The sequence below is a fragment of the Dendrobates tinctorius genome, unplaced genomic scaffold (genome assembly GCF_039654945.1).
Source record: "Dendrobates tinctorius isolate UK_male_01 unplaced genomic scaffold, ASM3965494v1 ptg000249l, whole genome shotgun sequence".
Classification (NCBI taxonomy): domain Eukaryota; kingdom Metazoa; phylum Chordata; class Amphibia; order Anura; family Dendrobatidae; genus Dendrobates; species Dendrobates tinctorius.
This window is the reverse complement of record NW_027361916.1, coordinates 950,779-966,446: the sequence shown is the minus strand read 5'-3', so window position 1 is coordinate 966,446 and position 15,668 is coordinate 950,779. Positions and strand designations below refer to the sequence as shown.

General features: G+C 45.7%; 2 protein-coding genes across 2 annotated transcripts in view; both read right to left on the bottom strand.

Moving 5' to 3' along the window:
• The window catches only part of LOC141063245 (uncharacterized), a 91,104-nt gene extending 77,076 nt beyond the window's left edge, over positions 1–14,028 (bottom strand). Inside the window, exon 1 of the mRNA XM_073557313.1 lies at positions 13,933–14,028. The gene's annotated coding sequence lies outside the window, so the exon portion shown is untranslated. The remainder of the gene's footprint in view (positions 1–13,932) is intronic.
• LOC141063248 (gastrula zinc finger protein XlCGF66.1-like) overlaps positions 1–15,668 on the bottom strand; it is an 815,244-nt gene that overhangs the window by 228,136 nt on the left and 571,440 nt on the right. The gene's annotated exons all lie outside the window — the stretch shown is intronic.

Genomic DNA, 15,668 nt, shown 5'->3' with positions numbered 1-15,668 from the left:
GATAAGGCTCACTGGTGCCCCCATGACTGGCTTACATGACTGGCATAAAAGATTGGCGTACATGACTGTCTTACATGACTGTGTTACATGACTGGTGTAAATGACTGCCCTCCATGACTTGCATACATGACTGGGTAACATAACTGGCATACATGACTGGCTTACAAGACTGACATAAATGATTTGCATACATGACTGGCGTAAATGACTGGCATACATATCTGTCTTTCATGACTGTCTTTCATGATGGGCCTACATGACTGGCGTACTTCTGGCATACATGATTGTCTTACATGACTGTCGTACATTACATGACTGGCGTATATTACATGACTGGCTTACATTACATGACTGGCGTACATTACATGACTGGCGTACATTGCATGACTGGCGTACATGACTGGCTTACATTACATGACTGGCTTACATTACATGACTGGCGTACATGACTGGCGTACATGACTGGCGTACATTACATGACTGGCGTACATTACATGACTGGCTTACATGACTGGCGTATATCACATGACTGGCTTACTTTACATTACATGACTGGCGTACATTACATGACTGGCTTACATGACTGGCGTATATCACATGACTGGCTTACATTACATGACTGGCTTACATGACTGGCGTATATCACATGACTGGCTTACTTTACATTACATGACTGGCGTACATTGCATGACTGGCTTACATGACTGGCGTATATCACATGACTGGCTTACTTTACATTACATGACTGGCGTACATTACATGACTGGCTTACATGACTGGCGTATATCACATGACTGGCTTACTTTACATTACATGACTGGCGTACATTGCATGACTGGCTTACATGACTGGCGTATATCACATGACTGGCTTACTTTACATTACATGACTGGCTTACATTACATGACTGGCTTACATGACTGGCGTATATCACATGACTGGCGTACATTACATGACTGGCGTACATTACATGACTGGCTTACATGACTGGCGTATATCACATGACTGGCTTACTTTACATTACATGACTGGCTTACATGACTGGCGTATATCACATGACTGGCTTACTTTACATTACATGACTGGCTTACATTACATGACTGGCTTACATGACTGGCGTATATCACATGACTGGCTTACTTTACATTACATGACTGGCTTACATTACATGACTGGCTTACATGACTGGCGTATATCACATGACTGGCTTACTTTACATTACATGACTGGCGTACATTACATGACTGGTGTACAAGACTGGCGTATATCACATGACTGGCTTACTTTACATTACATGACTGGCTTACATTACATGACTGGCTTACATTACATGACTGGCTTACATTACATGACTGGCTTACATGACTGGCGTATATCACATGACTGGCTTACATTACATGACTGGCTTACATTACATGACTGGCTTACATGACTGGCGTATATCACATGACTGGCTTACTTTACATTACATGACTGGCTTACATTACATGACTGGCTTACATGACTGGCGTATATCACATGACTGGCTTACTTTACATTACATGACTGGCGTACATTGCATGACTGGCGTATATCACATGACTGGCTTACTTTACATTACATGACTGGCTTACATTACATGACTGGCTTACATTACATGACTGGCTTACATTACATGACTGGCTTACATGACTGGCGTATATCACATGACTGGCTTACTTTACATTACATGACTGGCTTACATTACATGACTGGTGTACAAGACTGGCGTATATCACATGACTGGCTTACTTTACATTACATGACTGGCTTACATTACATGACTGGCTTACATTACATGACTGGCTTACATTACATGACTGGCTTACATGACTGGCGTATATCACATGACTGGCTTACATTACATGACTGGCTTACATTACATGACTGGCTTACATGACTGGCGTATATCACATGACTGGCTTACTTTACATTACATGACTGGCTTACATTACATGACTGGCTTACATGACTGGCGTATATCACATGACTGGCTTACTTTACATTACATGACTGGCGTACATTGCATGACTGGCGTATATCACATGACTGGCTTACTTTACATTACATGACTGGCTTACATTACATGACTGGCTTACATTACATGACTGGCTTACATTACATGACTGGCTTACATGACTGGCGTATATCACATGACTGGCTTACATTACATGACTGGCTTACATTACATGACTGGCTTACATGACTGGCGTATATCACATGACTGGCTTACTTTACATTACATGACTGGCTTACATTACATGACTGGCTTACATGACTGGCGTATATCACATGACTGGCTTACTTTACATTACATGACTGGCGTACATTACATGACTGGCTTACATTACATGACTGGTGTACATGACTGGCGTATATCACATGACTGGCTTACTTTACATTGCATGACTGGCATACATTACATGACTGGCTTACATTACATGACTGGCTTACATGACTGGCGTATATCACATGACTGGCTTACTTTACATTACATGACTGGCGTACATTACATGACTGGCTTACATTACATGACTGGTGTACATGACTGGCGTATATCACATGACTGGCTTACTTTACATTACATGACTGGCTTACATTACATGACTGGCTTACATTACATGACTGGTGTACATGACTGGCGTATATCACATGACTGGCTTACTTTACATTACATGACTGGCTTACATTACATGACTGGCTTACATTACATGACTGGCTTACATTACATGACTGGCTTACATTACATGACTGGCTTACATGACTGGCGTATATCACATGACTGGCTTACATTACATGACTGGCTTACATGACTGGCGTATATCACATGACTGGCTTACTTTACATTACATGACTGGCTTACATTACATGACTGGCTTACATGACTGGCGTATATCACATGACTGGCTTACTTTACATTACATGACTGGCTTACATTACATGACTGGCTTACATTACATGACTGGCTTACATTACATGACTGGCTTACATGACTGGCGTATATCACATGACTGGCTTACTTTACATTACATGACTGGCTTACATTACATGACTGGCTTACATGACTGGCGTATATCACATGACTGGCTTACTTTACATTACATGACTGGCTTACATTACATGACTGGCTTACATGACTGGCGTATATCACATGACTGGCTTACTTTACATTACATGACTGGCGTACATTACATGACTGGCTTACATTACATGACTGGCTTACATTACATGACTGGTGTACAAGACTGGCGTATATCACATGACTGGCTTACTTTACATTACATGACTGGCTTACATTACATGACTGGCTTACATTACATGACTGGCGTATATCACATGACTGGCTTACTTTACATTACATGACTGGCTTACATTACATGACTGGCTTACATTACATGACTGGCTTACATGACTGGCGTATATCACATGACTGGCTTACATTACATGACTGGCTTACATTACATGACTGGCTTACATGACTGGCGTATATCACATGACTGGCTTACTTTACATTACATGACTGGCTTACATTACATGACTGGCTTACATGACTGGCGTATATCACATGACTGGCTTACTTTACATTACATGACTGGCGTACATTACATGACTGGCTTACATTACATGACTGGTGTACATGACTGGCGTATATCACATGACTGGCTTACTTTACATTGCATGACTGGCATACATTACATGACTGGCTTACATTACATGACTGGCTTACATGACTGGCGTATATCACATGACTGGCTTACTTTACATTGCATGACTGGCATACATTACATGACTGGCTTACATTACATGACTGGCTTACATGACTGGCGTATATCACATGACTGGCTTACTTTACATTACATGACTGGCGTACATTACATGACTGGCTTACATTACATGACTGGCTTACATTACATGACTGGTGTACATGACTGGCGTATATCACATGACTGGCTTACTTTACATTACATGACTGGCTTACATTACATGACTGGCTTACATTACATGACTGGTGTACATGACTGGCGTATATCACATGACTGGCTTACTTTACATTACATGACTGGCTTACATTACATGACTGGCTTACATTACATGACTGGCTTACATTACATGACTGGCTTACATGACTGGCGTATATCACATGACTGGCTTACATTACATGACTGGCTTACATTACATGACTGGCTTACATGACTGGCGTATATCACATGACTGGCTTACTTTACATTACATGACTGGCTTACATTACATGACTGGCTTACATTACATGACTGGTGTACATGACTGGCGTATATCACATGACTGGCTTACTTTACATTACATGACTGGCTTACATTACATGACTGGCTTACATTACATGACTGGCTTACATTACATGACTGGCTTACATGACTGGCGTATATCACATGACTGGCTTACATTACATGACTGGCTTACATTACATGACTGGCTTACATGACTGGCGTATATCACATGACTGGCTTACTTTACATTACATGACTGGCGTACATTGCATGACTGGCTTACATGACTGGCGTATATCACATGACTGGCTTACTTTACATTACATGACTGGCGTACATTACATGACTGGCTTACATGACTGGCGTATATCACATGACTGGCTTACTTTACATTACATGACTGGCGTACATTGCATGACTGGCTTACATGACTGGCATATATCACATGACTGGCTTACTTTACATTACATGACTGGCTTACATTACATGACTGGCTTACATGACTGGCGTATATCACATGACTGGCGTACATTGCATGACTGGCTTACATTACATGACTGGCTTACATGACTGGCGTATATCACATGACTGGCTTACTTTACATTACATGACTGGCTTACATTACATGACTGGCTTACATGACTGGCGTATATCACATGACTGGCTTACTTTACATTACATGACTGGCTTACATTACATGACTGGCTTACATGACTGGCGTATATCACATGACTGGCGTACATTACATGACTGGCGTACATTACATGACTGGCTTACATGACTGGCGTATATCACATGACTGGCTTACTTTACATTACATGACTGGCTTACATGACTGGCGTATATCACATGACTGGCTTACTTTACATTACATGACTGGCTTACATTACATGACTGGCTTACATGACTGGCGTATATCACATGACTGGCTTACTTTACATTACATGACTGGCTTACATTACATGACTGGCTTACATGACTGGCGTATATCACATGACTGGCTTACTTTACATTACATGACTGGCGTACATTACATGACTGGCTTACATTACATGACTGGCTTACATTACATGACTGGTGTACAAGACTGGCGTATATCACATGACTGGCTTACTTTACATTACATGACTGGCTTACATTACATGACTGGCTTACATTACATGACTGGCTTACATTACATGACTGGCTTACATGACTGGCGTATATCACATGACTGGCTTACATTACATGACTGGCTTACATGACTGGCGTATATCACATGACTGGCTTACTTTACATTACATGACTGGCTTACATTACATGACTGGCTTACATGACTGGCGTATATCACATGACTGGCTTACTTTACATTACATGACTGGCGTACATTGCATGACTGGCGTATATCACATGACTGGCTTACTTTACATTACATGACTGGCTTACATTACATGACTGGCTTACATTACATGACTGGCTTACATTACATGACTGGCTTACATGACTGGCGTATATCACATGACTGGCTTACATTACATGACTGGCTTACATTACATGACTGGCTTACATGACTGGCGTATATCACATGACTGGCTTACTTTACATTACATGACTGGCTTACATTACATGACTGGCTTACATGACTGGCGTATATCACATGACTGGCTTACTTTACATTACATGACTGGCGTACATTACATGACTGGCTTACATTACATGACTGGTGTACATGACTGGCGTATATCACATGACTGGCTTACTTTACATTGCATGACTGGCATACATTACATGACTGGCTTACATTACATGACTGGCTTACATGACTGGCGTATATCACATGACTGGCTTACTTTACATTACATGACTGGCGTACATTACATGACTGGCTTACATTACATGACTGGTGTACATGACTGGCGTATATCACATGACTGGCTTACTTTACATTACATGACTGGCTTACATTACATGACTGGCTTACATTACATGACTGGTGTACATGACTGGCGTATATCACATGACTGGCTTACTTTACATTACATGACTGGCTTACATTACATGACTGGCTTACATTACATGACTGGCTTACATTACATGACTGGCTTACATTACATGACTGGCTTACATGACTGGCGTATATCACATGACTGGCTTACATTACATGACTGGCTTACATGACTGGCGTATATCACATGACTGGCTTACTTTACATTACATGACTGGCTTACATTACATGACTGGCTTACATGACTGGCGTATATCACATGACTGGCTTACTTTACATTACATGACTGGCTTACATTACATGACTGGCTTACATTACATGACTGGCTTACATTACATGACTGGCTTACATGACTGGCGTATATCACATGACTGGCTTACTTTACATTACATGACTGGCTTACATTACATGACTGGCTTACATGACTGGCGTATATCACATGACTGGCTTACTTTACATTACATGACTGGCTTACATTACATGACTGGCTTACATGACTGGCGTATATCACATGACTGGCTTACTTTACATTACATGACTGGCGTACATTACATGACTGGCTTACATTACATGACTGGCTTACATTACATGACTGGTGTACAAGACTGGCGTATATCACATGACTGGCTTACTTTACATTACATGACTGGCTTACATTACATGACTGGCTTACATTACATGACTGGCGTATATCACATGACTGGCTTACTTTACATTACATGACTGGCTTACATTACATGACTGGCTTACATTACATGACTGGCTTACATGACTGGCGTATATCACATGACTGGCTTACATTACATGACTGGCTTACATTACATGACTGGCTTACATGACTGGCGTATATCACATGACTGGCTTACTTTACATTACATGACTGGCTTACATTACATGACTGGCTTACATGACTGGCGTATATCACATGACTGGCTTACTTTACATTACATGACTGGCGTACATTACATGACTGGCTTACATTACATGACTGGTGTACATGACTGGCGTATATCACATGACTGGCTTACTTTACATTGCATGACTGGCATACATTACATGACTGGCTTACATTACATGACTGGCTTACATGACTGGCGTATATCACATGACTGGCTTACTTTACATTGCATGACTGGCATACATTACATGACTGGCTTACATTACATGACTGGCTTACATGACTGGCGTATATCACATGACTGGCTTACTTTACATTACATGACTGGCGTACATTACATGACTGGCTTACATTACATGACTGGCTTACATTACATGACTGGTGTACATGACTGGCGTATATCACATGACTGGCTTACTTTACATTACATGACTGGCTTACATTACATGACTGGCTTACATTACATGACTGGTGTACATGACTGGCGTATATCACATGACTGGCTTACTTTACATTACATGACTGGCTTACATTACATGACTGGCTTACATTACATGACTGGCTTACATTACATGACTGGCTTACATGACTGGCGTATATCACATGACTGGCTTACATTACATGACTGGCTTACATTACATGACTGGCTTACATGACTGGCGTATATCACATGACTGGCTTACTTTACATTACATGACTGGCTTACATTACATGACTGGCTTACATGACTGGCGTATATCACATGACTGGCTTACTTTACATTACATGACTGGCGTACATTACATGACTGGCTTACATTACATGACTGGTGTACATGACTGGCGTATATCACATGACTGGCTTACTTTACATTGCATGACTGGCATACATTACATGACTGGCTTACATGACTGGCTTACATGACTGGCGTATATCACATGACTGGCTTACTTTACATTACATGACTGGCTTACATTACATGACTGGCTTACATTACATGACTGGCGTATATCACATGACTGGCTTACTTTACATTACATGACTGGCTTACATTACATGACTGGCTTACATTACATGACTGGCTTACATTACATGACTGGCGTATATCACATGACTGGCTTACATTACATGACTGGCTTACATTACATGACTGGCTTACATGACTGGCGTATATCACATGACTGGCTTACTTTACATTACATGACTGGCTTACATTACATGACTGGCTTACATGACTGGCGTATATCACATGACTGGCTTACTTTACATTACATGACTGGCGTACATTACATGACTGGCTTACATTACATGACTGGTGTACATGACTGGCGTATATCACATGACTGGCTTACTTTACATTGCATGACTGGCATACATTACATGACTGGCTTACATTACATGACTGGCTTACATGACTGGCGTATATCACATGACTGGCTTACTTTACATTACATGACTGGCGTACATTACATGACTGGCGTACATTACATGACTGGCTTACATTACATGACTGGTGTACATGACTGGCGTATATCACATGACTGGCTTACTTTACATTGCATGACTGGCATACATTACATGACTGGCTTACATTACATGACTGGCGTATATCACATGACTGGCTTACTTTACATTACATGACTGGCTTACATTACATGACTGGCTTACATGACTGGCGTATATCACATGACTGGCTTACATTACATGACTGGCTTACATTACATGACTGGCTTACATGACTGGCGTATATCACATGACTGGCTTACTTTACATTACATGACTGGCTTACATTACATGACTGGCTTACATGACTGGCGTATATCACATGACTGGCTTACTTTACATTACATGACTGGCTTACATTACATGACTGGCGTACATTACATGACTGGCTTACATTACATGACTGGTGTACATGACTGGCGTATATCACATGACTGGCTTACTTTACATTGCATGACTGGCATACATTACATGACTGGCGTACATTACATGACTGGCTTACATTACATGACTGGCGTATATCACATGACTGGCATACATTACATGACTGGCTTACATTACATGACTGGCTTACATGACTGGCGTATATCACATGACTGGCTTACTTTACATTACATGACTGGCGTACATTACATGACTGGCGTACATTACATGACTGGCTTACATTACATGACTGGCTTACATTACATGACTGGTGTACATGACTGGCGTATATCACATGACTGGCTTACTTTACATTGCATGACTGGCATACATTACATGACTGGCGTACATGACTGGCGTACATAATCCTGGAGCTGGACGGGTATGGGGGCATAGCCTTCTGACAAGGAGGGATTGGGGTCTTTTTCCTCTGGTGAAGGGCGTGCGATAGACCACATCCATGTTTATTTTGTTTTGCACTTGAGTGAAGGAAGTCACATTTTGGGAATCTACAATAACAGTGCAGGACCCATGACAAAATGCCACTACTACTAACTCAGCCTTCCTAGAATAGAAGCCACAGCATCATGGTTGGCAATCACTGGCCTACTGAAACACAAAACGCAACTGCCCCATCATCCATAGTCTGCAAGAATGTACCGCGGTCCCGGGTGAAGCGGCACACACCATTCAGTCCATGACAAGCCAACAGTGTTCTTATTCATGAGCGTTCATAATGGCGGCTTACAACTGGGGGAAATGGGCGACGATCTGCTATGGACGTACTCCAGCAGAGAATGCACCAGCTGATTATATTGTTTGTACGTCGGGTATTTTTTCTACAGTCCTAATCTCCCATCAGACGTCATGTCTGACTGCATTGGTCGTGACGCAAGCACAGCCAGAAGGTGGCAGGTGGCAAGTGTCCCCAGGTCCAATAACGGGTACCCCTAGCCAGGGAAGGGTTAAGTCCGGTGTGGTGCAGCGGAGGTTTCTGGGCCAGTAATGAGTTGGACTGATTTATATCATCTCACATTCCGCCAATCTATTTGATCGAGCGTCTGCCCGGAGCCATATATCAGTGTGATTTGTGCTTCACGGTACATTGCATGACTGGCGTACATGACTGGATTACATTACATGACTGGCGCACATTACATGACTGGCGTACATTATATGACTGGCGTACATTATATGACTGGCGCACATTTACATGACTGGCGTACATTATATGACTGGCGCACATTTACATGACTGGCATACATTACATGACTGGCATATATTACATGACTGGTGTACATGACTGACATTGACATATATGATGGCTTACATGACTGGCGAATATGACAGCTGTGCCGGCCGGCCCGCCGCCGCGTACGTGACTGGTGGAGGCCAGAGAGCAGTTTAAAAGTTGTGGCATTTTTTTAGGCGTTAGGACGCTGATATCTGCTCTTGATGGAGGCGTTTGTATCCAGCACTGACTACATTACAGGCAGCTGGAGTTATAGAAGACGCCAATCTCCAGGCGGTGTGTGTGGCAGCACTACAATTAGACAGAATGTACCTTAGACTAGCCCTAAGCCTGTACAGTGTGCAGCACAGTGTTTGGCTCTGTGTTCCTTCACTCGCGTTTCGTCCAGCTTCTTCAAGGGTGTTGTCCCCTAACTAACTGAATTTGCGCACCCACAGAGAAATAATGCTCATAGCGAATCCTCTTCATGTTCCCACCCAGTATATCCCTTTCATGGACCTCATACCTCCCCCCCATGCAGTATGACTACTTCAGCACTCTTCTCTACACAAATGAATGCCCCCCCGGGCCCCCCCCCGACCCTGCAGTAATCCTCCACATGCAATAATGCTTTCTGTACACTGTCTCCACATACAAGCAGCCCACTTGCCTTTCCAAATGGAACACAAAACACCCATGGGTCTCCTCTCCAATATCCTGATGTAAATAATTCCCCTCTCATTCTTTCCATGGCTATACCTGTCAGAATTGAGAATTGCCTGTCACATCATGATCCTCACTCTGAATGTTTATCTGCAGGCCAGTGTCTCCCTCCCTCCCCTCACAGATATCAGGGGCAGCGCTTCCCGCCGTCCCCCTCACTCACCGGCTCCTGTGTCCCCACGAGGATCTGCTCCTGCGTCACCTCAGCCTCTCAGCGCCGCCTCCACGTGTTCTTCGGGCAGCTCCGACCAACGACCAACCCGCCCTGAGCGGCCAACACCTCCTCCAGGAGCGGACGGGTCTCTGAGTGCGCCCACCGCCCAGCACCGGCTCAGGAGCGGACAGCAGCCGGGGTTCCAAGTAGGAGTCTGTCCACAGTCCAGCAGGCAGCAGCAAGGTAGAAAGCGCAGCCGCCTGTACTGTGCCTCCGCCCTCCGCGGAGTCCTCACAGAGCAGAGCAGAGGAATTGAATTGCTGGCTGGTGCCGCGCCGCCCCCACACACGTGCCGCCTGGGGCGGGCCGCCCCCCCCGCCCCCCCCCACGCTACGCCAGTGCGTCCATGTGCTGTACATGTGCCGTCCATGTCTAACATGGAAAGTATATGAGAAGCTTTGTAATTCCATTTCCATTATCCATATGGATGACCAACATCAGAGTCTCATTATCCCGAGTAGAGAAGCTCCAGGGACAAAGACCCCGTCTGGTCCTAACACGCTGGGGGACCGGAGTATCCAGCCACGGGGCCCGGATTCTCTCATTTGTGGCTCCAGCATTTCTTGTAGAATAAATCCCTTTCTCACACAGTCCTGTAGTAATGACTTTGTTATCTCGTTTTGTAGGAGGGTTCGTCTGACTCCATCTTATGTTATCAGTATAAGTGCGAGAGACGAGAGGCTGACGACCGCAGTTTTACCGTGTGTGTCCGGCGTCAGTTCTACTGTGTTAGAGATGCAGGGTCTGTGACCGAAGCTGGGGGTATACGGGTGTATACAGCGTACACTGAGGGGTCTGCGACCGAAGCTGGGGGAATACAGGGGTATACAGCGTACACAGAGTAGTCTGCAGCCGATGCTGGGAGTATACGGGTGTACACAAAGTACATAGAGGGGTCTATGACCGAAGCTGGGGGTATACAGGTGTATAAAGCATACACAGAGGAGTGTGCAACCAAAGGTGGGAGTATACGGGTATATACAGTGTACACAGAGGGGTCTGCGCCTGAAGCTGGTGGATTAGGTGTATACAGTGTACACGGAGAGGTCTGTGACTGAAGATGGTGGTATACAGAGTACACACACGGCTCCGCTCCGTACACCTCGTACACACATGGCTCCACTCCGTACACCTCCATTTTACTCTGTGAAATTGAAAAATTGGATTCTAAAACATTACACCTCGAACATGCAGCTCTGCTCCGTACACCTCGTACACACAGGGCTCCGCTCCGTACACCTTGTACACATGCGGCTCTGCTTCGTACACCTCAAACACACGCGGCTCCGCTCCGTAGACCTCAAACACACGCGGCTCCGCTCCGTAGACCTCGTACACGCGGCTCTGCTCCGTACACCTCGTACACACAGGGCTCCGCTCCGTACACCTCGTACACACAGGGCTCCGCTCCGTACACCTCGTACACACACGGCTCCGCTCCTTACACCTCGCACACACACGGCTCCACTCCGTACACCTCGTACACACACAGCTCCGCTCCGTACACCTCGTAAACACACGGCTCCGCTCCGTACACCTCGTACACACACGGCTCCTCTCCGTACACCTCGTACACACGTGGCTCCTCTCCGTACACCTCGTACACACGCGGCTCCGTTCCGTACACCTCGTACACACACGGCTCCGCTCCGTACACACGTGGCTCCGCTCCGTACACCTCGCACACACGGCTCCGCTCCATACACTTCGCACACACGCCGCTCTGCTCCATACACCTTGTACACACACGGCTCCGCTCCATACACCTTGTACACACACGGCTCCACTCCGTACACTTCATACACACACGGCTCCGCTCCGTACACCTCGTACACACACGGCTCCGCTCCGTACACCTCGTACACACACGGCTCCGCTCCGTACACCTCGTGTGACGAACGGCCCACTGCCGTTCGTCCAAATACGGGGCGACTAACGGGGGTCCCGCTGCCACCAAAATGCGACGGACAGCGGACCCTGTGTCACCACTATGTCACAATCCCACCACTGACACCGGTGTATCAGCGGACGGAGGGACGTGACACAATGCCGGCACACGGCTATCACAGGCGCAGTGGGGGCTTATCTTAGTTATCCCACCACTGGCACCATGTGACCAAAAATATCCAGCAAGCTAATCTCGCTCTACAATTTGCCGCAGGGGGAGTTTAATTTGGATGCCCCACCACTGATATCAATCTTCCAAGTACTGCGGGGATTTATGTATATCCCACTTTCTCAGTTCCACTTTGGAACTCGCAGCTCTCCGGCGCCCCCCTTACCCTCAGGTCAGTCAGGGAACTGCACCTAGGATAATTAGTCGCCGGACGGACTGCCTGTTGTGAACCGGCAATTAGGCTTCTGCAGTATGGGAATTATCAATGCTGTGGCTGCAGCCCCTTATTCAGCAATATAAGACTCTTCTGTACTGCCAGCAAGCCGCAATAGCCGTACACAACGCGCTGCCACCAGTCACGGTTACTTAATTCACAGTGTTAAATTAAGAGGGTCCGTGGCAAACCCTTTGAATTATTAGCGATTATCTATCAAAGGCGTATAGTTCGATTCTTAGAGCATGGAGACAGGCTAAATATTAAATCATTTATTTTCCGAAAGAGGACAGTGATTACAGATAAAAGTTGCTATAAAATTGAGACATTAATTATGTACAGTACAGATATAAAATAAAGGGATTAAAAACAGAGGTACACTCACGGTTGTTCATGACTCGTTAGGCAAACCCATGCGGCTGAGAAAGAAGGCGGAGCCACATATCTCCACTCATCTGGAGTTCTTGTCAGCAAGAGGATTGGAGCTCTTCTGAGCTGGTTTTGCCAAGGGAATGCCTTATAGGCTTTGCGACATCACGGAGAGATGCATTCTGGGTTGATCCCACCTCTCTCATCCAAGTTATGTTTTGGCTACAAAACTTACATTAGCTATAACTTTATGGGAGAAGCTGGTATGGACTCATCAGTGGTATCATGTTTCCCAGCGTAATGAGCCCATCAAGAAAACATCAAACATCTATGCGATATGACCGTCCATTTGGGCGCAAATCATATCTCAGGTTCTCGACATGTTAGGACTTCGGAAGTGACACTGTAGAGGAGCTGGGACCGCTCGGATCACAGAGATATGGTTATTATATCTCTATGTTATAGGGCTTTCGCAGGGCAGGCTCTTAAAGGTTTACTTCTAACTCCTGATTTCAAACAAAGAGTTTATTTTTCCCCGCACTTTTTGTCTCTTTCAGCTGAGGCTGAGAGAAGCCAAATGTTGTGACAGGAAGTGTACTAGCTAATTAACATTCCTGCTCTGCCAGAGGAAGTGGCAGGGTTGATAAAACCTGGGGGGAAGGAATTCCTACTACTGACAGTTTACAATGTCCTAGGATGGAGGATTTCTAGCACAGTCCAACAGAAAACATATTTTGCAGACATTGTATATCACACCTTGTACACACACGGCTCCGCTCCGTACATCTCGTACACACACGGCTCCGCTCCATACACCTCGTACACACACGGCTCCGCTCCGTACACACACGGCTCCGCTCCGTACACCTCGTACACACACGGCTCCGCTCCGTACACCTCGTACACACACGGCTCCGCTCCGTACACCTCGTACACACGCGGCTCCGCTCCGTACACCTCGTACACACGCGGCTCCGCTCCGTACACCTCGTACACACGCGGCTCCGCTCCGTACACCTCGTACACACGCGGCTCCGCTCCGTACACCTCGTACACATGCAGTTCCGCTCCGTACACCTCGTACACACACGGCTCCGCTCCGTACACCTCGTACACACACGGCTCCGCTCCGTACACCTCGTACACACACGGCTCCGCTCCGTACACTTCGTACACACACGGCTCCGCTCCGTACACCTCGTACACACACAGCTCCGCTCCGTACACCTCGTACACACACGGCTCCGCTCCCTACACCTCGTACACACACGGCTCCGCTCCGTACACCTCGTACACACACGGCTCCGCTCCGTACACCTCGTACACACACGGCTCTGCTACATCCCCCCTGTAAACCCCTCCTGACCCCACACAGAAACTTCCCCTCATCCAGCACCATGACAACCAGCACAGCAGAGTCCTGCACACACTGAGGCCCCTGATCATGTGACCCCTGACTCCTCCCCTCCTGTGACCTCATCACAGGTCCTGTGTGCACAGAGCAGCTGTAGAAATCTCCAGCCTCGGGGGTCTCACCAGGCTTCGCTCTTTTCTTGCAGGGGCCGCAGTGGATTTCATCCCGGATCCATAGAGCTGAATAGAGGAGCGATGTTCCTTCACTCTGATGGTAATTGATGGTGACGTTTGTCCAACGTCCACGTTACCGAGTAAATCCCCCCAGGACTGCAGCCGGTAAAGACCCCGATATCCACAGGTGTCCCCTCTAATTGGGGGAAAGGGACAGAAAAGCCT